Genomic DNA, 24,513 nt, shown 5'->3' on the forward strand with positions numbered 1-24,513 from the left:
TTTGTATTATGAGTTATGTGTTTTGGTGACCGAAGATTGTTCGGAGTCCCGGATGAGATCACGGACATGACGAGGAGTCTCGAAATGGTTGAGAGGTAAATATTGATATATTGGACGATGGTATTCGGACACCGGAATGGTTTCGGAGTGGTTCAGGTATTTTTCAGAGTACCGAGGGGTTACCGAAACCCCCCGGGGAAAGTAGTGGGCCTACATGACCCATAGGGGAGAGGGGAGGCAGCCCACAAATGGTGGTCGTGCCCCCCTCCCATGGGGAGTCCGAATTGGACTAGGGGTGGGGGCGCGCCCCCCTTTCCTTCTCATCTTCCTTCTTCCTTCCCCTTTCCCCCTCCGTAAGAAAGGAAGGGGGTGAATAGGACTTGGAATCCTATTCGGCTTCCCCCCATGGCGCGCCCCCTCTAGGAGGATGGCCTCCTCCCCTCCTCCTTTATATACGGGGGCAGGGGGCACCCCATAGCACGACAGTTGTTCTCTTAGCCGTGTGTGGTGCCCCCTCCACAGTTTACTCCTCCGGTCATAGCGTCGTAGTGCTTAGGCGAAGCCCTGCGGGGATCACATCACCATCACAGTCACCACGCCATTGTGCTGACGAAACTCTCCCTCAACCCTCTGTTGGATCAAGAGTTCGAGGGACATCATCAAGTTGAACGTGTGCTGAACTCGGAGGTGTCGTACGTTCGGTACTTGATCGGTTTGATCGCGAAGATGATCGACTACATCAACCGTGTTAACCTAACGCTTCTGCTTTCGGTCTATGAGGGTGCGTGGACACACTCTCTCCCTCTCGTTTCTATGCATCCCCTATATAGATCTTGCGTAATCGTAGGAAATATTTTGAAATTGCATGCTACGTTCCCCAACAAGTAGATGCAGGCAAGAGTCGGTCTAGTTGTCTCGGACGTGATGCCTATGTACATGATCATTGCCTTGAATATAGTCATAACTATGCGCTTTTCTATCAATTGCCCAACAGTAATTTGTTTACCCACCGTATGCTTTTTGTTCGAGAGAGAAGCCTCTCGTGATAATTATGGCCCTCGGGACTACTTTTATCATATATAAAATCCAAAAATACCTTGCTGTAATTTTATTAACGTTATTTTATTTTATCTATCTATCACTACGAGATTTGATCCTTGCAAATAACCGCTGAGGGGATTGACAACCCCCTTGATCGCATTGGGTACAAGTATTTGCTTTCGTGTGTGTAGGTGTTGTTAACGAGGTTTCACGTGGTTCTCCTACTGGGTTGATAACCTTGGTTCTTAACTGACGGAAATACTTACCTGTATTGTACTGCATCATCCTCTCCTCTTATAGAAAATATGAACGCGGCTCACAAGTAGCACGGGTACCACCTCGGCATCCAGGTAGTCCACTATCTGATTTTTCTTGGTCAAAAACCGATTCCTGAATTTTTAGACCGACTCCACTGGCCTTTGCACGACATGAGCAAGGTCATTGGCATCCATGAGTCGGACATAAGTACCTTGGATGTTTGCTCAGAACACATCCACGATGTCTTCCCAGACTCCAATTCAGTCCTCGGGAAGGCTATTAAGCCAGTGATGAGTGGATCCTTTGAGCTTCAAGGGTAGGTATTTGATGGCATGGAGATCATTGCTATTGGCCATGTGTATGAGCATGAGGAAATCCTCAATCCATACGGCGGGGTCTGTTGTACCATCGTATTGCTCGATATTTATGGGTTTAAACCCCTCTGGGAACTTGTGTTGCATGACCTCGTCTGTGAAGCACATGGGGTGGGTACCTCCTCGGATCATGGCAGTGGAATGATGCACGTTGGACATGTTCACTCTCCAATCATGCGTGTAATCAAGAACATCGCCATTCTTAGATAATCAAGCTAGGTATCCCACCTGTCCAATAGGTGGACGCTCCCTAGATTTATAGATTGATCGAGGTGGAGCTTCTGGCCTTAACGTCTTTTCTCCCTCAGATCATATTTCTTCAAGGGCCAAGGTGGACCTACTCCACCTTGGCACCATGGAGCTTCGGTAATATTCTTGTACCCGCTTGCTGGCCTATCTCAGCCCCAAGGAGAGCGGCCGGGCTTCTCGGCCAACTCGCGCCTAGATAGCACGTTGTCCTTGGCCTCCCCATCGAGATCTAGAAGTGACTTCCTTGGGGGTAAAACTTCTTAGCCCCAGTTTGCTCGAGTTTGTCCTCAAGTGCCTACTCGGCCCTAAGGAGCTCGACCCATCTGTCATTCAATTTGTCCTATTCGGTTCTAATCCGCTGGGACTTTTGCTTGATGCTTTTGATCGTACTGGCCAATCGCCTGCAGAGCATTTCGATTCAAGGTTCCTCGAAGGGTTGTTTGAAAGCATCGTACTCGTCAGGGTCGAGGCTTCTATCCTCCTCGGCATCTGGGTCGTAATCGCCATCATTGGGGTCATCTTCATCCCCATTGATCATATCATCGTCGTTGTTATTATCAGCGCCGACATCATTCATGGTGTTCTGGTTCTCATTGCCATCTTGGGCGGCTTCTCCGTTGGTGGTACCACCATTTCTGGTGCCACCATTACTCGTGTCACCATTGTCGTTGCCTCTGTTACAGTAGCCCCTACGTCGGCGCTTGGGGGGTTTTCCACTTCCTTCTCCATCCTTGGGAGTGTCTAGCATGTAAAACATCGTAGGTCGACATATCTGCCCACTTGCCGGTATGGGTAGCAGCAGGCGACAAAGTAGAGTGTGACATCTCGCCGACATCTTCATCCATGTCGGTTGCCTCCTCAAAGGTGTGTGCTAAGATGTTGGTTAAATCCTCGATGGTAGCGACTAGGTGGGTGGAGGGTGGTTGAAAATTCCTGCTTCTCCATATTTCTCCCAAATCTGATCATAAATCGAGGTCCGGTCGTTTGAGATTGTGAGACTCTAAATCTAATCTAACATCTCATTCAGAAGCGCTTTGATGGCCTCACCCATATCCTGACTGAAGGTTGGGCTTAGGTGAAGCTTGCCTGAGATACCATCTTTCATGGCCTTGGGAATTTCATCGGTCAAACTTCGTCTAACCGTCGAGGCAATGCTCGATTCTAGGCTCGAAGTTAGATCTCAGGTGTGATCTGCGTCATGGTCCTGGTCGGAGATTGAATCTGAGATCAGGACGAAGGCGTCGGCGAGGTCTTTGGACTAGTATGACACCCAGCCTGAAAACGCAAGCTCGTTGCAGGCATCCATAGCGTACTCTAGATTTCCAAAGTTGATGGTCTGGCCTGCGAAGTTTTTTTTTTGATCTAGCTGAGGTGGCTAGTCGAATCGGTGTAGAGCATGACACTGTCGAGGACAAAAAGTTTTCTAGGAAGATGGTCTTCCCATAGCCAATGTTGTCATCAATCCGAAGGTGAGCCATCGAGCTGCTTTGACCACACAACGGGACCTGTATGGACCACCAATGTCGTAGTCAAATCCGGGGGATCTCGGGTAGGGGGTCCTGAGCTGGTGCTATTAGCTCGATGGTAACAGGACAAAAGGGACACTATGCTTTACGTAGTTCGGGCCCTCTCGAAGAGGTAAAACCCTACGTCCTGCTCTTGTTATATTGATTGTGGATGGGGTACAAAGTATAGGATGGTCTACCTCAAGATCATATGTGAGTGAATCTTACCCTACATCTAAAACCCGTTGACGGCACCGAGGGTACCTAGGGTTACATGCAGGTCGGTTACATAAAGGGATAAACTTGCCGTATGTGCCAAGTCTTCGGAGGATTCCATCTTGAGTATGTCGTGCGACATGGCAAACATGGCCCATTCGTTGGTTGTCTGGGGGTCCTCGGCTCGGCCCATAACCCAGAGGCCAACGTGGTTAGAACCCCCTAGTCCAGGACTCCATCAATTGGGAAGAGGAAAAAGGGGGTAGGAGGCTGTTTGTGCTCTGTTCTTCGGGTGTTGGAGCTCGGGGATGATGGGAGCGAGAGCAAGGAGTAAGGCGTGAATATTGATTCACTTTGTCGTATGCCTTTTATGGGCTGGTAAAAACACCAAAGGAGCGTACTGTGTGGCAGTAATTGCACGAGTTCTCAATGTGATATGTGTTACATGCATGCGCGAATCGAGGGGTTTTGCTGGTAATATCACTAGAAATCCAGGGCACGGACTCTTTATTAGTGAGACATGCCAATGGGAGTGGCCTCGAGCTGTGTTAACTTATAATGACATCTAAAAGGACTTATCGGTTTTGCAGTACATGGTGGTGTTTCAGATTTGGTCAAAGTTGTCAGAACGCAACCGAATCAGTGCTACTTATGAGCTGCGCTGGGATTTCCCTGAAGAGGACAGGAAGAAGCAGTACAGTAGAGATAAGTATTTCCCTCAATTAAGAACCAAGGTTACCAATCCAGTAGGAGAACCATACAGAACCTCGTTAGCAGCACCTGCACACACACAAAAGCAAATTTGCACCTAACGCAAAAAAGGGGGTTGTCAATACCCTCGGCGGTTATTTGCAAGGATCAAATCTCGTAGTGGTAGGTAATAAGATAAATTGCAAAACAAAATAAATAGAAGTGTAGCAAGGTATTTTTATGTTTTTATATATGATAAAAGTAGACCCGGGGGCCATAGTTTTCACTAGAGGCTTCTCTCTCGAGCACATAACATACGATGGGTGAACAAATTACTGTTGGGCAATTGATAGAAAAGCGCATAGTTATGAGGGTATTCAAGGAAATGATCATCTATATAGGCATCATGTCCGACACAAGTAGACCGACTCTTGCCTGCATCTACTACTATTACTCCACCCATCGACCGCTATCTAGCATGCATCAAGGGTATTAAGTATAAAACAAAGTAACACCTTAAGCAAGATGACATGATGTAGACAAAGTAAACCTAAGCAATATGAATAAACCCCGTCTTTTTATCCTTAATAGAAACAATACAAATATGTGTCCTTTCCCTTTCTATCACTGGGATGGAGCACCACAAGATTGAACCCATCAAAAAGCACCTCTCCCATTGCAAGAGAAATCAATCTAGTTGGCCAAACCAAACAGATAGATCGGTGTAGCGACCCGACCCGGATAGATCGAAGTCTCTGTGCTTAAGTGTCATCCCTGGATCAGTATGCTGACACACACAATACTCAAGGATTTAAAACAGAGGTAAATCACATGTATAAAATAACGTAAATGCTATTACCTCAAATAATATAGCGGAAGTGACAACAAGGTTGTGGAGTCCCAATAGCGGCAAAGTTGATGTAGTCATCGCAACCCTAACGTATCACTTACTCGTCGAATAATTCCTGCAACATGAGACGTTGCAGCCGTGTAGGTCAGTACGTTGAATGTACTGGCAAATTCACACCACAGAATAATGATGAACAATATCTATCACTACATGCATATTTGGCTGGTGGAGGCTCTAAGTTTGATTTTGCATAAAGCTAATTTTTCCCTACAAGAAAGGAATAAATGTTTTATTCACTACCAAGTTTATGCCATTATTGAGAAGGTTCCTCCAACTCAATCCCAAAAAATCCCAAATTATTAATAACCCAATACATTAATTAAATAGAGTGATGAGATCAACAAAAAATTCACTTCTAGATACTCAAATTGTCCATAATAGGGGACATGGCTAATCATGATTAGTTTGTACACTCTACAGAGGTTTGCGCACTTTTCCCCACAAGACTCGATCTCCTACGTTGAATTCCTCGCACTGCTTGTTGTTTGAGAAGCGGATGATCGAGACATAGTCTTTCCAAAGAGGTCCCCTTAACCGATAGATAGGTCGGTACACCTACAATCCCCCTACATCTGCTAGCATATCATGGAAAGGTTTCCCACAACTTACTCAACTATGCTAGAGCCCATAATGGCTTGTGGCTGCACATGGAAGTTTCTAGGCATGAAATATCATATGATCCCTTTGAGCCTGGGTGGCATTCCGTAGGGTGATCACACGGGTCCTCCGGAATCCCCTAGGGCAAACACTAGTTTCTGCAGGTGCCCAGACAAGCCACTGGTTTTTCCAGGGTGCCCCAACCATTCCACCGAGATGTGTGTCAATGTTGCCACCTTAAACTTTCCCTTAATTATTATTTCTCTCATAACTTGCATGAATCTCACATACCAATTCCCGTCTACGAGCATGGCTAAGGAACATATGACACAACGAATATTCTCGGGGTCTTTCAAAGATCATAGGTTCCTATCTCATGAACTACATAGCAAGGCCACATGTTCCCAATCCTACTCATGCAATCTTTGAGGGTGAAACTAATGCATAGTAAAAACTGGGTATTGAAAAGTATGATCAAAGTGTGAACTTGCGTTGTATTGTTGATCAAGATTCTTCGCACTCATAATTCCAGATAGTTCTACTCATCACACTCCGATCAATCTATCGTAAGTAAGCAATTTTATCCACACATAAGCAATCACTCAAAGACCCAAAAAATGCAAAGGAAGATTGCGAAAACTCCAAAAGAACCAAATCAAATTATTTTGCAAGATTAGATCCTAATTTCGGTGAAAAAGTGTGGTGATGGCTCAAGATGTTAGATTATGCCTAGGGATTCAATTTGAAAAATGAATCAATTGAAAAAGCACTACAGTTTACAAGATATGATCAAGTGAAGCTTCGAATTCAAATTTGAATCGTTCAAATTTGAAAAGATCAAAAGTTGAAACTAATGATGCTACTGGATGTAGGAAGTCAATATGAAAATGTAGGAAAAAGAATTACTAGATTGAAAATAATGGATCAAGTAATTCAACATAGCATTGAATCTGTTTAGAATGTTGTGTAACAACTCTTTGATGGACTAGTAGAGTAACTGGATAAGATCAAAATTATATGTTGGAAAGATGACACTAATTGTGCAAATGAAAAAATTACTTCAATACGAATCTGATGCAGTTGGGTTCATCGGAAACGAAGGTACGGATAAAAAGATATGATCAAAAGAAATTTGAGTATGAATCTAAACAAATTTTGAATTTGAAAATTGTAAAAAAAAATTATTTGATAGATTCACTAGATAGGTGGAATCAAGATGAAAATATTGACGTTGGTTTCGTCTAATTTGGATGAACGAGTAAAAAGTTATGGCTATTTAAAAAATCAAACTCAAGTTATTTTATGGAAGAAAAAGAGTTATGGTTAAAAGAATTCTAGTCTTAAAATGTAAATACAGGGACTAATTTATAAATCTAATTATTCTACCATACACTAGTCTAAAAATAATAAGTTATGAAAGTATAAAAATTACGAAGAAAAATACCTTTATAAAATAGAGAAAAAACGACTTCGGAGAAAAGAGACAATTTTCAAAAGTCCCGCCGAAGAGAAGAAATATATTTTCTTTTGTGAAGCTAGTCAAACCAAAATATTGATTTAACTCGCAGTGGATGATTTTTGGGGTTCTATGGTTCTATATTTATAGATGAAAAAGAGGCTTAGGGGTCAAAGGCTAGCAATGTGGAACTAAATGTAGACGAAAAGAAAAGAAATAGAGGCGAAAAGAGAGGCGCTCGCATGGGCCTAAAATTGTTTGGCCGGCCGCGCGCGCTGTAGTTATTTTTAAAAGAAAATTGGCCAAAGTGAAAAAGAATAAGAAAAAAAATGGCCGGCTGGGCCTGGCCCATGTAGGAGAGAAGAAAAAGAAAATGATGGGGCTCCCGATGCCACTATGCTGCGCGCATGGGCAACAGTTAGTTCCAGGCGCACGCGCAGTTTTTTTTTAATAGAAACAGAAAAGGGAAAGCTGAATAAAGAAAATAAAAATAAAATTGTACATATGCATATTATATATAAAAATTTTCAGAAAAAGATTTCCAAAATGATGAACATATTTTCAGCGGCAAATAAATTCGACAAAAATTTAAATAAAGTGAATAGTACTAGTGGTTCATTTAAAATCCAAATAAAAAATTAAAAATACCAAAATGATTTCAAACTCATTTTTCTCTACTTTTTTACTGTAGGGAATCATTTTACCCTATTTTCCATATATTTTATTTTTGGAGAAAAATAATTTGAATAAAAACCAAATAACTCCAAATTGAAAGTGGGTTTCAAAATAACTTCAAAGGTACTTTCAATTTGACACTTTGAAACTTCCAACTCTCTTTCTTAGCATTTGAAGAAGTCATTTTATCTTCTCTCATGAAACTCATTGAGTTGCATTAAGTTTCCGAATTTGAAATATTTCCAAATGGAATTCAAATCTTTTCAAAACCCTTTTCATTTATTTAAATGGAAGAAATCATATCACCTTTACTCTAGGGTTTTGTGATGAAATGAATAAGAATTCATGGAGATCTTAAATGCAAGGTGAAACTTTGGAAAAGTCATTTCATTCCCTCCTATTCAACTTTGAAAAAAAAATTCAAATTTCACTCAATTTCACACAAGCAACCACACCACAATCAAACAAACAATCAAAACTATTCATTTAATATAACATTCCAAAATTTAGAATTTTGGGATGTTACGATCGGAGAGAAATGCAAAGCTATAACAATCATGCATAATAGAATTCACAAAAAAACTCAACTAATATTCATATATAATCTGATAATAAACCCATAATTCATTGGATCCCAACAAACACACGCAAAAGAAGATTACATCGGATAGAACTCCAAGAAGATCGAGGAGAACATTGTATTGAAAATCAAAGAGAGAGAAGAAGTCATCTAGCTTCTAGCTATGGATCCATAGATCTGTGGTGAACTACTCGAACAATCACCGGAAGGGCGGCAAGGATGATGTAAAACCCCTCCGTGATCGATTCTCCCTCTGGCAGGGTGCCGGAAATGGCTTCCAAATGGGATCTCGAAAGAACAGAAACCTATGACAGCAAAAAAAAGTGTTTCGGGTGGCTCTCTGGTATAATGGGAATATTTGGGAATTTATAGAGGTGGAATTAGGTCAGGAGGTGCCACGAGGGGCCCACTGTTGGCGAACGCAGTAATTTCAAAAAAAAAACCTACGCACATGCAAGATCATGGTGATGCATAGCAACGAGAGGGGAGATTATCGTCTACGTACCCTCGTAGACCGTAAGCGGAAGCTTTATGACAACGCGGTTGATGTAGTCGTACGTCTTCACGATCTACCGATCTAGCACCGAAGGTATGGCACATCCGCAATCTGCACACGTTCGGCTCGGTGACGTCCCGCAAACTCAAGGTCCAGTAGAGCTTCGAGGGAGAGTTTCGTCAACACGACGGCGTGATGACGGTGATGATGATGCTACCAGAACAGGGCTTCGCCTAAGCACCGCTATGATATGACCGACGTGGATTATGGTGGAGGGGCGCCGCACACAGCTAAAAGATCAATGATCAACTTGTGTGTCTATGGGGTACCCCCCCCCCTCCCTCCCCCGTATATAAAGGAGTGGAGGAGGGGAGGGTCGGCCCTCTACTACGGCGCGCCCTGGGGAGTCCTACTCCCACCGGGAGTAGGATTCCCCCCCCCCTTCCATGTAGTAGGAGTAGGAGAGAAGGAAGGGGAAGAGAGAAGAGAAGGAAGGAGGGGGCGCCTCCCCTCCCCCTAGTCCAATTCGGACTAGGCCTTGGGGGCGCACGGCCTGCCCTAGGCAGCCCCTCTTTCTCTCTCCCCTAAAGCCCAATAAGGCCCATATACTCCCCGGCGAATTCCTGTAACTCTCCGGTACTCCGATAAATACCCGAACCACTCAGAACCTTTCCGATGTCTGAATATAGCCTTCCAATATATCGATCTTTACGTCTCGAACATTTTGAGACTCCTCGTCATGTCCCTGATCTCATCCAGGACTCCGAACAACCTTCGGTACATCAAAACACATAAACTCATAATACCGATCGCCACCGAACGTTAAGCGTGCGGACCCTACGGGCTCGAGAACTATGTAGACATGACCGAGACTCATCTCTGGTCAATAACCAACAGCGGAACCTGGATGCTCATATTGGCTCCTACATATTCTACGAAGATCTTTTTCGGTCAAAACGCATAGCAACATACGTTGTTCCCTTTGTCATCGGTATGTTACTTGCCCGAGATTCGATCATCGGTATCTCAATACCTAGTTCAATCTTGTTATCGGCAAGTCTCTTTACTCGTTCCATAATGCATCATCCCGCAACTAACTCATTAGTCACATTGCTTGCAAGGCTTATAGTGATGTGCATTACCGAGAGGGCCCAGAGATACCTCTCCGACAATCGGAGTGACAAATCCTAATCTCGATCTATGCCAACTCAACAAGTATCACCGGAGACACCTGTAGAGCACCTTTATAATCACCCAGTTACGTTTTGAGGTTTGGTAGCACACAAAATGTTCCTCCGGTATTCGGGGGTTGCATAATCTCATAGTCAGAGGAAAATGTATGTCATGAAGAAAGCAGTAGCAACAAACTAAACAATCATCGTGCTAAGCTAACGGAATGGGTCAAGTCAATCACATCATTCTCTAATGATGTGATCCCGTTAATCAAATGACAACTCATGTCTATGGCTAGGAAACTTAACCATCTTTGATTCAACGAGCTAGTCAAGTAGAGGCATACTAGTGACACTCTGTTTGTCTATGTATTCACACATGTACTAAGTTTCCGATTAATACAATTCTAGCATGAATAATAAACATTTATCATGATATAAGGAAATAAATAATAACTTTATTATTGCCTCTAGGGCATATTTCCTTCAGTCTCCCACTTGCACTAGAGTCAATAATCTAGTTCACATCGTCATGTGATTTAACACCAATAGTTCACATCTTTATGTGATTAGTTCACATCTCCATGTGACTAACACCCAAAGGATTTACTAGAGTCGATAATCTAGTTCACATCGCTATGTGATTAACACCCAAAGAGTGATCATGTTTTGCTTGTGAGAGAAATTTAGTCAATGGGTCTGCCACATTCAGAGCCGTATGTATTTTGCAAATTTTCTATGTCTACAATGCTTTGCATGGAGCTACTCTAGATAATTGCTCCCACTTTCAATATGTATCTAGATCGAGACTAAGAGTCATCCAGATCGGTGTCAAAGCTTGCATCAACGTAACTCTTTATGACGAACTCTTTGTCACCTCCATAACCGAGAAACATTTCCTAATTCCACTAAGAATATTTTTGACCGCTATCCAATGATCCACTCCTGGATCACTATTGTACCCTCTTGCCAAACTTATGGTGAGGTACACAATAGGTCTGGTACACAACATAGCATATTTTATAGAACCTATGACTGAGGCATAGGGAATGACTTTTCATTCTCTTTCTATTTTCTGCTGTGGTCGGGTTTTGAGTCTTTACTCAACTTCACACCTTGCAACACAGGCAAGGACTCCTTCTTTGACTATTCTATTTTGAACTACTTCAAAATCTTGTCAAGGTGTGTACTCACTGAAAATATATCAAGCGTCTTGATCTATCTCTATAGATCTTGATGCTCAATATGTAAGTAGCTTCACCGAGGTCTTTCTCTGAAAAACTCCTTTCAAACGCTGCTTTATGCTTTCCAGAAAATTCTACATTATTTCCGATCAAAAATAGGTCATTCACATATACTTATCAGAAATGCTCTAGTTCTCCCACTCACTTTCTTGTAAATACAGGCTTCACCGCAAGTCTATATAAAACCATATGCTTTGATCACTTTATCAAAGCATATATTCCAACTCCGAGATGCTTGCACCAGTCCATAGATGGATCGCTGGAGCTTGATCACTTTGTTAGCACCTTTAGGATTGACAAAACCTTCTTTAATAAATCCATTAAGGAATGCAGTTTTGACATCCATTTGCCAGATTTCATAAAATGCGGCAACTGCTAACATGATTCGGACAGACTTTTAAGCATCGATATGAGTGAGAAAATCTCATCGTAGTCAACACCTTGATCTTGTCGAAAACATTTTGTGACAATTCGAGCTTTGTAGATAGTAACACTACTATCAGCGTCCGTCTTCCTATTGAAGATCCATTTATTCTCAATGACTCACCGATCATCGGGCAAGTCAATCAAAGTCCATACTTTGTTCTCATACATGGATCCCATCTCAGATTTCATGGCCTCAAGCCATTTTGCGGAATCTGGGCTCATCATTGCTTCCTCATAGTTCGTAGGTTTGTCATGGTCTAGTAACATGACTTCCAGAACAGGATTACCGTACCACTCTGGTGCGGACCATACTCTGGTTGACCTACGAGGTTCGGTAGTAACTTGATCTGAAGTTTCATGATCATCATCATTAGTTTCCTCACTAATTGGTGTAGGAATCACTGCAACTGATTTCTGTGATGAACTACTTTCCAATTCGGGAGAAGGTACAATTACCTCATCAAGTTCTACTTTCCTCCCACTCACTTCTTTCGAGAGAAACTCCTTCTCTAGAAAGGGTCCATTCTTAGCAACAAAATATCTTGCCTTCAGATATGTGATAGAAGGTGTACCCAACTGTCCCCTTTGGGTATCCTATGAAGACACATTTCTCCGATTTGGGTTCGAGCTTATCGGTTTGAAACTTTTTCTCATAAGCATCGCAACCCCAAACTTTAAGAAACAACATCTTAGGTTTCTTACCAAACCATAGTTCATACAATGGCGTCTCAATGGATTTAGATGCTGCCCTATTTAACGTGAATGCAGCTGTCTCTAATGCATAACCCTAAAACTATAGTGGTAATCAGAACGTGATTGATGTAGTCGAACGTCTTCACTGGAAGCAGAACTGCCCCAAGTATTTGGCGGATAAGAAGGATGGCAAAGTGAACAAAGGGATATTTGATATACATGTTATTGATGTGTACTTTACTAGTGTTTATAGCAACCCCTCAGTATTTGATACTAGTTCAGTTACTAAGATTAGTAACTCAAAACGGGAGTTGTAGAATGAACAGAGACTAGTTAAGGGTGAAGTGACGATGTGTGTTGGAAGTGGTTCCAAGATTGATATGATCATCATCGCACACTCCCTATACTTTTGAGATTAGTGTTGAACCTAAATAAATATTATTTGGTGTTTGCGTTAAGCATGAATATGATTTGATCATGATTATTGCAATACAGTTATTCATTTAAAGTCAGAGACTAATTGTTGTTCTGTTTACATGAATAAAACCTTCAATGGTCATACACCCAATACCAATGGTTTATTGAATCTCGAACGTAGTAATACACATATTTATAATATTGATGCCAAAAAATGCAAAGTTGATAATGATAGTGCAACATATTTGTGGCACTACCGTTTAGGTCATATTGGTGTAAAGCGCATGAAGAAACTCCATATGGATGGATTTTTGGAATCACTTGATTATGAATCATTTGATACTTGCGAACCATGCCTCATGGGCAAGATGACTAAAACTCCGTTCTCTAGAACAATGGAGCAATCCAATGACTTATTGCAAATAATACATATGGATGTATGTGGTCCAATGAGTGTTGAGGCTCGCGGCGGGTATCGTTGTTTTCTGACCTTCACAGATGATTTGAGTAGATATGGGTATATCTACTTGATGAAACATAAGTCTAAAACATTTGAAAAAGTTCAAAGAATTTCAGAGTGAAGTGGAAAATCATCGTAACAAGAAAATAAAATTTCTATGATCTGATAGTGGAGGTGAATATTTGAGTTATGAGTTTGGTCTTCATTTGAAACAATGTGGAATAGTTTCGCAACTTACGCCACCTGGAACGCCACAGTGTAATGGTGTGTCCGAACGTTGTAACCGTACTTTATTAGATATGGTGCAATCTATGATGTCTCTTGCCGATTTACCACTATCATTTTGGGGTTATGCATTAGAGACGGATGCATTCACGTTAAATAGGGCACCGTCTAAATCCGTTGAGATGACACTGTATGAACTATGGTTTGGCAAGAAATCTAAGCCATCGTTTCTTAAAGTTTGAGGTTGTGATGCTTATGTGAAAAATCTTCAGCCTGATAAGCTCGAACCCAAATCGGAGAAATGTGTCTTCATAGGATACCCAAAAAGGAGACTGTTGGGTACACCTTCTATCACAGATCCGAATGAAAGATCTTTGTTGCCAAGAATGGATCCTTTCTATAGAAGGAGTTTCTATCGAAAGAAGTGAGTGGGAGGAAAGTAGAACTTGATGAGGTAATTGTACCTTCTCCAGATTTGGAAAGTAGTTTATCATAGAAATCAGTTCCAGTGATTCCTACACCAATTAGTGAGGAAGCTAATGATGATGATCATGAAACTTCGGATCAAGTTACTACGAACCTCGTAGGTCAACCAGAGTACGATTTGCACCAGAGTGGTACAGTAATCCTGTTCTAGACGTCATGTTACTTGACCATGATGAACCTACGAACTATGAGGAAGCGATGATGAGCCCATATTCCACAAAATGGCTTGAGGCCATGAAATCTAAGCTGGGATCCATGTATGAGAACAAAGTGTGGACTTTGGTTGACTTGCCCGATGATCGGCAAGCCATTGAGAATAAATGGATCTTCAAGAGGAAGACGAACACTGATGGTAGTGTTACTATCTACAAAGCTTGAATTGTCGCAAAAGGTTTTCGACAAGTTCAAGGTGTTTACTACGATGAGATTTTCTCACTCGTATCAATGCTTAAGTCTGTCCGAATCATGTTAGCAATTGCCGCATTTTATGAAATCTGGCAGATGGATATCAAAACTACATTCCTTAATGGATTTATTAAAGAAGAGTTGTATGTGATGCAACTAGAAGGTTTTGTCAATCCTAAAGGTGCCGACAAAATGTGCAAGCTCCAGCGATCCATCTATGGACTGGTGCAAGTAACTCGGAGTTGGAATATATGCTTTGATGAGTTGATCAAAGCATGTAGTTTTATACAGACTTGCGATGAAGCCTGTATTTACAAGTGAGTGGGAGCACTACAGCCTTTCTGATAAGTATATGTGAATGACATATTGTTGATCGGAAATGATGTAGAATTTTCTGGAAAGCTTAAAGGAGTATTTGAAAGGAGTTTTTCAAAGAAATACCTCGGTGAAGCTGCTTACATATTGAGCATCGAAATCTATAGAGATAGATCAAGACGCTTGATAAGATTTTTCAATGAGTATATACCTTGACAAGATTTTGAAGTAGTTCAAAATGGAATAGTCAAAGAAGAAGTTCTTGCCTGTGTTGCAAGGTGTGAAGTTGAGTAAGACTCAAAACCTGACCATGGCAGAAAATAGAGAAAGAATGAAAGTCATTCCCTATGCCTCAGCCATAGGTTCTATAAAGTATGCCATGCTGTATACCAGACCTGTTGTGTACCTTGCCATGAGTTTGGCAATGGGGTATAATAGTGATCCAGGAGTATATCACTGACAACGGTCAAAATTATCATTAAAGGTCTAAGGAAATATTTCTCGGATATGGAGGTGATAAAGAGTTCGTCGTAAAGAGTTACATCGATGCAAGCTTTGACACCGATCTGGACGACTCTGAGTCTTGATATAGATACATATTGAAAGTGGGAGTAATTAGCTAGAGTAGCTCCATGTATAGTATTGTAGACATAAAAAAATTGCAAAATACATCCGGCTCTGAATGTGGCAGACCCGTTGACTAAATTTCTCTCACAAGCAAAACATGATCACACCTTATTACTCTTGGGTGTTAATCACATAGCGATGTGAACTAGATTATTAACTCTAGTAAACCCTTTGAGTGTTGGTCACATGGCGATGGGTATTAATCACATAAAGATGTGAACTATTGGTGTTAAATCACATGGCAATGTGAACTAGATTATTGACTCTAGTGCAAGTGGGAGATTGAAGGAAATATGCCCTAAAGACAATAATAAAGTTGTTATTTATATTTCCTTATATCATGATAAATGTTTATTATTCATGCTAGAATTGTATTAACTGGAAATTTAGTACATGTGCGAATACATAGACAAACAGAGTGTCCCTAGTAAACCTCTACTAGACTAGCTCGTTAATCAAAGATGGTTAAGTTTCCTAGCCATAGACATGTGTTGTCATTTGATAAACGGGATCACATCATTAGGAGAATGATGTGATGGACAAGACCCATCTGTTAGCTTAGCATAATGATCGTTAAGTTTTATTGCTATTGCTTTCTTCATGACTTATACATATTCCTCTCACTATGAGATTATGCAACTCCCGAATACCGGAGGAACACCTTATGTGCTATCAAATTTCAAAACGTAACTGGGTGATTATAAAGATGTTGTACAGGTGTCTCCGAAGGTGTTTGTTGGGTTGGCATAGATCGAGATTAGGATTTGCCACTCCATGTATCGGAGATGTATCGCTGGGCCCTCTCGATAATGCACATCACTATAAGCCTTGCAAGCAATGTGACTAATGAGTCAGTTACGGGATGATGCATTAGGGACAAGTAAAGAGACCTGCCGGTAACGAGATTGAACTAGGTATGATGATACCGACTATTGAAACTCGGACAAGTAACATACCAACGACAAAGGGAATGACGTATGTTGTTATGCGGTTTGACCGATAAAGATCTTCGTAGAACATGTAGGAGCCAATATGAGCATCCAGGTTCCACTATTGGTTATTGACCGGAGATGTGTCTCGGTCATGTCTACATAGTTCCCGAACCCGTAGGGTCCGCACGCTTAACGTTCGATGATGATTTGTATTATGAGTTATGTGATTTGATGACCGAAGATTGTTCGGAGTCCCGGATGAGATCATGGACATGACGAGGAGTTTTGAAATGGTCGAGGGGTAAAGATTCATATATTGGAAGGCTATATTCGGACATCGAATGGTTCCGAGTGATTCGGGTATTTTTCGGAGTACCGGAGAGTTACGAGAATTCGTCGGAGGAAGTTAATGGGCCTTATTGGGCTTTAGTGGAAAGTGGGAAGAAGGGCCACGAGGTGGCGTGCGCCTCCCCCCTACCCAAACCAAATTGGACAAGGGGTGGGGGCGCGTTCCCCCCTTTCCTTCTCCCTCTCCCTCCTTTCCTTCTTTCCCACTCCAAAAAGGAAAGGGAATCCTACTAGGACTTGAGAGTCCTAGTAGGACTCCCTACACTTGGCGCGCCCCTAGGAGGGCCAGCCTCTCTCCCTCCCTCCTTTATATACGTGGGCAGGGGGCACCCCAAAGGCACTCCAAGATTTTTCTTAGCCGTGTGCGGTGCCCCCTCCACAGTTACACATCTCAGTCATATCGTCGTAGTGCTTAGGCGAAGCCCTGCGCCGGTAACTTCATGATCACCATCACCATGTCGTCGTGCTGATGGAAATCTCCCTCGTCCTCAACTGGATCAAGAGCTCGAGGGATGTCATCGTGCTAAACGTGTGCTGAACACGGAGGTGTCGTACATTCGGTACTTGGATCGGTTGGATCGTGAAGACGTTCGGACACACTATTACGATGTGGTGTTCCAGGTGACGTGAGTTGCGAAACTATTCCGCATTGTTTCAAATGAAGAGCAAACTCGTAACTCAAAATATTCTCCTCCACGATCAGATCGTAGAAACTTTATTTTCTTGTTACGATGATTTTCCACTTCACTCTGAAATTATTTGAACTTTTCAAATGTTTCAGATTTATGTTTCATCAAGTAGATATACCCATATCTGCTCAAATCATCTGTGAAGGTCAGAAAATAATGATACCTGCCGCGAGCCTCAACACATCGGACTGCATACATCAGTATGTATTATTTCCAATAAGTCTGTTGCTCGCTCCATTGTTCCGGAGAATGGAGTCTTAGTCATCTTGCCCATGAGGCATGGTTCGCAAGCATCAACTGATTCATAATCAAGTGATTCCAAAACCCCATCAGCATGGATTTTCTTCATGCACTTTACACCAATATGACCTAAACGGTAGTGCCACAAACAAGTTGCACTATCATTATTAACTTTGCATCTTTTGGCTTCAATATTATGAATATGTGTATCACTACGATTGAGATTCAATAAACCATTCACCTTGGGTGTATGACCATTGAAGGTTTTATTCATGTAAACAGAACAACAATTATTCTCTGACTTTAAATGAATAACCGTATTGCAATAATCATGATCAAATCATATTCATGCTTAACGCAAACACCAAATAACATTTATTTAGGTTCAACACTAATCTCAAAAGTATAGGGAGTGTGCGATGATGATCATATCAATCTTGGAACCACTTCCAACACACATCGTCACTTCACCCTTAACTAGTCTCTGTTCATTCTGCAACTCCCGTTTCGAGTTACTAATCTTAGCAACTGAACTAGTATCAAATACCGAGGGGTTGCTATAAACACTAGTAAAGTACACATCAATAACATGTATATCAAATATCCCTTTGTTCACTTTGCCATCCTTCTTATCCACCAAATACTTGGGGCAGTTCTGCTTCCAGTGACCAGTCCCTTTGCAGTAGAAGCACTTAGTCTCAGTCTTAGGTCTAGACTTGGGCTTCTTTACTTGAGCAGCAACTTGCTTGCAATTCTTCTTGAAGTTCCCCTTCTTCCCTTTGCCCTTTTCTTGAAACTAGTGGTCTTGTCAACCATCAACACTTGATGCTTTTCTTGATTTCTACCTTCGTCGATTTCGGCATCACGAAGAGCTTGGGAATCATTTCTGTTATCCCTTGCATATTATAGTTCATCATGAAGTTCTAGTAACTTGGTGATAGTGACTAGAGAACTCTGTCAATCACTATCTTATGTGGAAGATTAACTCCCACTTGATTCAAGTGATTGTAGTACTCATACATTCTGAGCACATGCTCGCTAGCTGAACTATTCTCCTCCATCTTGTAGGCAAAGTACTTGTCAGAGGTCCCATACCTCTCGACTCGGGCATGAGTCTGAAATACCAATTTCAGCTCTTGGAACATCTCATATGCTCCATGACATTTCAAAACATTTTTGAAGTCCCGGTTCTAAGCCATAAAGCATGGTGCACTAAACTATTAAGCAGTCATCATACCGAGCGTTCATAACGTGTGCATCTGCTCCTGCAATAGGTCTGTCACCTAGCAGTGCATCAAGGACATAATTCTTCTGTGCAACAATGAGGATAATCCTCAAATCACGGACCTAGTCCACATCATTGCTACTAACATTTTTCAACATAGTTTTTCTCTAGGAACATATCAAAAAAACGGGGAGCTACATTGCGAGCTATTGATCTACAACATAGTTATGCAAATACTATCAGGACTAAGTTCATGATAAATTAAAGTTCAGTTAATCATATTACTTAAGAACTCCCACTTAGATAGACATCCCTCTAGTCATCTGAATGATCATGTGATCCATATCAACTAAACCATGTCCGATCATCACGTGAGATGGAGTAGTTTTCAATGGTGAACATCACTATATTGATCATATCTACTATATGATTCACGCTCGACCTTTCGGTCTCCAGTGTTCCGAGGCCATATCTGCATATGCTAGGCTCGTCAAGTTTAACCCGAGTATTCCACGTGTGCAAAACTGGCTTGCACCCGTTGTATGTGAACATAGAGCTTATCACACCCGATCATCACGTGGTGTCTCGGCACGACGAACTGTCGCAACAGTGCATACTCAGGGAGAACACTTATACCTTGAAATTTAGTGAGAGATCATCTTATAATGCTACCGCCGAACTAAGCAAAATAAGATACATAAAGGATAAACATCACATGCAATCAAAATATGTGACATGATATAGCCATCATCATCTTGTGCCTTTGATCTCCATCTCCAAAACACCGTCATGATCTATATCGTCACTGGCATGACACCATGATCTCCATCATCTTGATCTCTATCAATGTGTCGTCACATGGTCATCTCACCAACTATTGCTTTTGCAACTATTGCTATCGCATAGCGATAAAGTAAAGCAATTATATGGCGCTTGCATCTTATGCAATAAAGAGACAACCATAAGGCTCATGCCAGTTGCCGATAACTTTAACAAAACATGATCATCTCATACAACAATTTATATCTCATCGCATCTTGACCATATCACATCACAATATGCCCTGCAAAAACAAGTTAGACGTCCTCTACTTTGTTGTTGCAAGTTTTACGTGGCTGCTACGGGATGAGCAAGAACCGTTCTTACCTACGCATCAAAAACCACAACGCGGTATAGTGATTGCTTTTTGATCTTCAGAAAGAACCCTGTTCATTGAATCCGATTCAACTAAAGTTGGAGAAACAGACACCCACTAGCCACCTATGTGCGAAGCACGTCGGTAGAACCAGTCTCGTGTAAGCGTACGCGTAATGCCGATCTGAGCCGGTTCATCCAACAATACCACCAAATCAAGAATCAACTAGTGACGGGAAGCAATATGTATATACCCACGCCCACAACTCCTTGTGTTCTACTCGTGCATATAACATCTACGCATAGACCTGGCTCGGATGCCACTGTTGGGGAACGCAGTAATTTCAAAAAAAATCCTACACACACGCAAGATCATGGTGATGCCTAGCAACGAGAGGGGAGAGTATCGTCTACGTACCCCCATAGACCATAAGCGGAAGCGTTATGACAACGCCGTTGATGTAGTCGTACGTCTTCACGATCGACCGATCTAGCACCGAAGGTACGGCACTTCCGCAATCTGCACACGTTCGGCTCGGTGACGTCCCGCGAACTCACGATCCAGTAGAGCTTCGAGGGAGAGTTTCATCAGCACGACGGCATGATGACGGTGATGATGATGCTATCGGAACTGGGCTTCACCTAAGCACCTCTATGATATGACCGAGGAGGATTATGGTGGAGGGGGGCACCACACACGGCTAAAAGATCAGTGATCAACTTGTGTGTCTATGAGGTGCCCCCCTCCCCCGTATATGAAGGAGTGGAGGAGGGGGAGGGCCGGCCCTCTACTATGGCGCGCCCTGGGGAGTCCTACTCCCACCGGGAGTAGGATTCCCCCCTTCCATGTAGTAGGAGTAGGAGAGAAGGAAGGGGAAGAGAGAAGAGAAGGAAGGAGGGGGCACCGCCCCACCCCCTAGTCCAATTCGGACTAGGCCTTGGGGGGGCGCGGCCTGCCCTAGGCAGCCCCTCTCTCTCCCCCTAAAGCCCAATAAGGCCCATATACTCCCCGGCGAATTCCCGTAACTCTCCGGTACTCCGATAAATACCCGAACCACTCAGAACCTTTCCGATGTCCGAATATAGCCTTCCAATATATCGATCTTTATGTCTCGAACATTTTGAGACTCCTCGTCATATCACTGATCTCATCCGGGACCCCAACGACCTTCGGTACATCAAAACACATAAACTCATAATACCGATCGTCACCGAACGTTAAGCGTGCGGACCCTACGAGTTCAAGAACTATGTAGACATGACCAAGACTCATCTTCGGTCAATAACCAACAGCGGAACCTGGATGCTCATATTGGCTCCTACATATTCTAAGAAGATCTTTATCGGTCAAACCGCATAACAACATACATTGTTCCCTTTGTCATCGGTATGTTACTTGCCCGAGATTCGATCGTCGGTATCTCAATACCTAGTTCAATCTCGTTACCGGCAAGTCTCTTTACTCGTTCCGTAATGCATCATCCCGCGGCTAACTCATTAGTCACATTGCTTGCAAGGCTTATAGTGATGTGCATTACCAAGAGGGCCCAGAGATACCTCTCCGACAATCGAAGTAACAAATCCTAATCTCGATCTATGCCAACTCAACAAGTACCATCGAATACACCTATATAGCACCTTTATAATCACCCAGTTACGTTGTGACGTTTGGTAGCACACAAAGTGTTCCTCCGGTATTCGGGAGTTGCATAATCTCATAGTAAGAGGAACATGTATAAGTCATGAAGAAAGCAGTAGCAACAAACTAAACGATCATTGTGCTAATCTAACGGAATGGGTCAAGTCAATCATGTGATCCCATTAATCAAATGACAACTCATGTCTATGGCTAAGAAACTTAACCATCTTTGATTGAACGAGCTAGTCAAGTAGAGGCATACTAGTGACACTCTGTTTGTCTATGTATTCACACATATACTAAGTTTCCGGTTAATACAATTCTAGCATGAATAATAAACATTTATCATGATATAAGAAAATAAATAATAACTTTATTATTGCCTCTTGGGCATATTTCCTTCACCCACAAGTCTGGGGGTGCGCCCCCCGAGCTTGTCGCTCCCTCGTGACTCCTCAGGTCTTCTTCCGAACCTTCGTGGTTCCCTTCTGGTCCATAAAAAATTAATCCAAAGTTTTTTCGCCGTTTAGACTCTGTTTGATATTGATTTTCTGAAAGGCCAAAAACAAGCAAAAAACAACAACTAGCACTGGGCACTAGGTTAATAGGTTAGTCCTAAAAATGATATAATATTGCATATAAAACATCCAAAATTGATACTATGATAGCGTGAAACAATATAAAATTATAGATAAGTTGGAGACATATCAATCGGCACCCTCATCCCGGCACGGGAATAGTTTGCTGCTAAGATAACTTTACATTGAGAGGGTATTTGGATCCGATGAAAGCAAAACACCTTTTGGGAAGCTTGATCGGGGCTCCTCGGACATCCGAGGTCTGTTATTCCTCGAGCGGGATTCTGGTCGCTTTGGAAGAAGGCGCGCAAAGAATATGTTGAGCCAGTTTGCAAGGCCGAAAACAATAGATGGAGGATTGCCGCCAGAGGAAGTCCTTGGCTTGAAGACCAGTTCGAGGGGTACTAATGGTCTCCTGGATAAATGGGTGCCAACCTTGTCAACTCCCAGAAGACATGGGTTGGGCCGAGGACCCCCAGATGACCAACCAATGGGCCACATTCGTCAAGCCTCATGGAGGAATCAAGATGAAATCTTTCGAAAACGTGACGCATACTCCAAGGCACAAATGCAATCTTAGGCATGTTTATCTTTAGATGCAACCGACCTATGTGTAAACCTAGGTACCCTGGTGCGTCACTCCAAGGCACAAATGCAATCTTAGGCATGTTTATCTTTAGATGCAACCAACCTATGTGTAAACCTAGGTACCCTGGTGTCTATATACGCTGAGGAGTTTAGATAGTAGAGAGGGGCTCATTCATACACGGTCTCAAGATAGATCAACTTGTAATATGTACCCCATCCACAATCAGTACAACAAAGCAGGACGTGAACCTCGGTAAAACATCATGTCCCCCTCATGTCATGTTACCATCATGCCAAGACTACCAGCTCGGGACCCGCTACCTGAGATCTGTCGGATTCGACTCCATCACCAGGTAGTGCTCCCCACGAAGGCGATCCAGATAGTGTTGCCCACGAAGAAGCGCCTTGGGATCCCTGGGGATGTTAACTGACCGCATATCGACAAGTGGAGATGCGAAGACATGCGCGCTCACTTCTGGGAGGTGGAAACCTCCCAAAACCATGGCAAAACCCGCATCTCTAAAGATGTGAAACGCCCCTCGGGCAAAGTGAGGCCAACCAAGTTGGGCACCCACGAGAGAAAGTAAGCCGCCTCCAAAAGACAGCATCTTCCCGAGACGCGAAGAGCCCCTCCGGCAAGGCGGGAACGCCAAGAAGAAAGCATGCCAGCCCCCAAGAGGCGGCATCCTCCGTGGCTATGACAAAACCAATACCGGAATACAAAAATGAGGCAAGGTAAAAGTGCTAAAGCAATCATATTACCAGACATGTCATCGGTACAAAGAAAGGACTCCCAAAGTGGCCGAAGTCGTAACGAGCCCATGGCTCTACACTACCAGTATGTCATGTGATATGGCAGAGCACCAAAAAGCATGCAATTCATCATATTGATGTCAACGCATGCCACTTACACTCTCCCACGAAGATGGTAGAGACACCAAGTGCTTAAAGATGGTCGAAGCATACCGCGGATGCACCAAGCCCCTTCAAGGAAAGCTCCAAGAGGAAGTTGTCGAGAGCATCCTCCACCACCCAACATGAGCAACATGCTCACCATAACGGAAAGGCCTCGCTCGCTCCTGCAAGCATACAGGATGCGCCAATTCAAGCACAAGGCATACAAGGCCAAAGAAACGGTCATCAAAATATGTCTCAAAATTTGAACTAATTTAATACTAAATCAGCGACACTAAATATGTACTCCCTCCGTCTCAAAATTTGAACTAATTTAATACTAAATCAACGAGACTGAGTACTGGCTCATTGACCGGACTATTAAGGGCCTTTTGTTTCCAGGATTAATAGAAAGCATAAGTGTCATGACATTAGGAATCCTACACGAATAAAAATACTTTCTCCGTTTCTTTTTAGTCTGCATATAAAATTTGATCAAAGTCTAACTTTATTAACTTTGACTAAGGTTATAAAAAAATATATCAAGATTCACAATATGAAATCAATATTGTGGGATGCATCATAAAATTAACTTTCATACCATATAACTTTAGTATTATAGATGTTCATATTTTTTCCTACAAAGTTGATCGAACTTTACAAAATTTGACTTTGACCAAATCTTATATGCAGACTAAAAAGAAATAAAGGGAATACATCAATCGATAA

The sequence above is a fragment of the Triticum aestivum genome, chromosome 3A (assembly GCF_018294505.1).
Source record: "Triticum aestivum cultivar Chinese Spring chromosome 3A, IWGSC CS RefSeq v2.1, whole genome shotgun sequence".
Classification (NCBI taxonomy): domain Eukaryota; kingdom Viridiplantae; phylum Streptophyta; class Magnoliopsida; order Poales; family Poaceae; genus Triticum; species Triticum aestivum.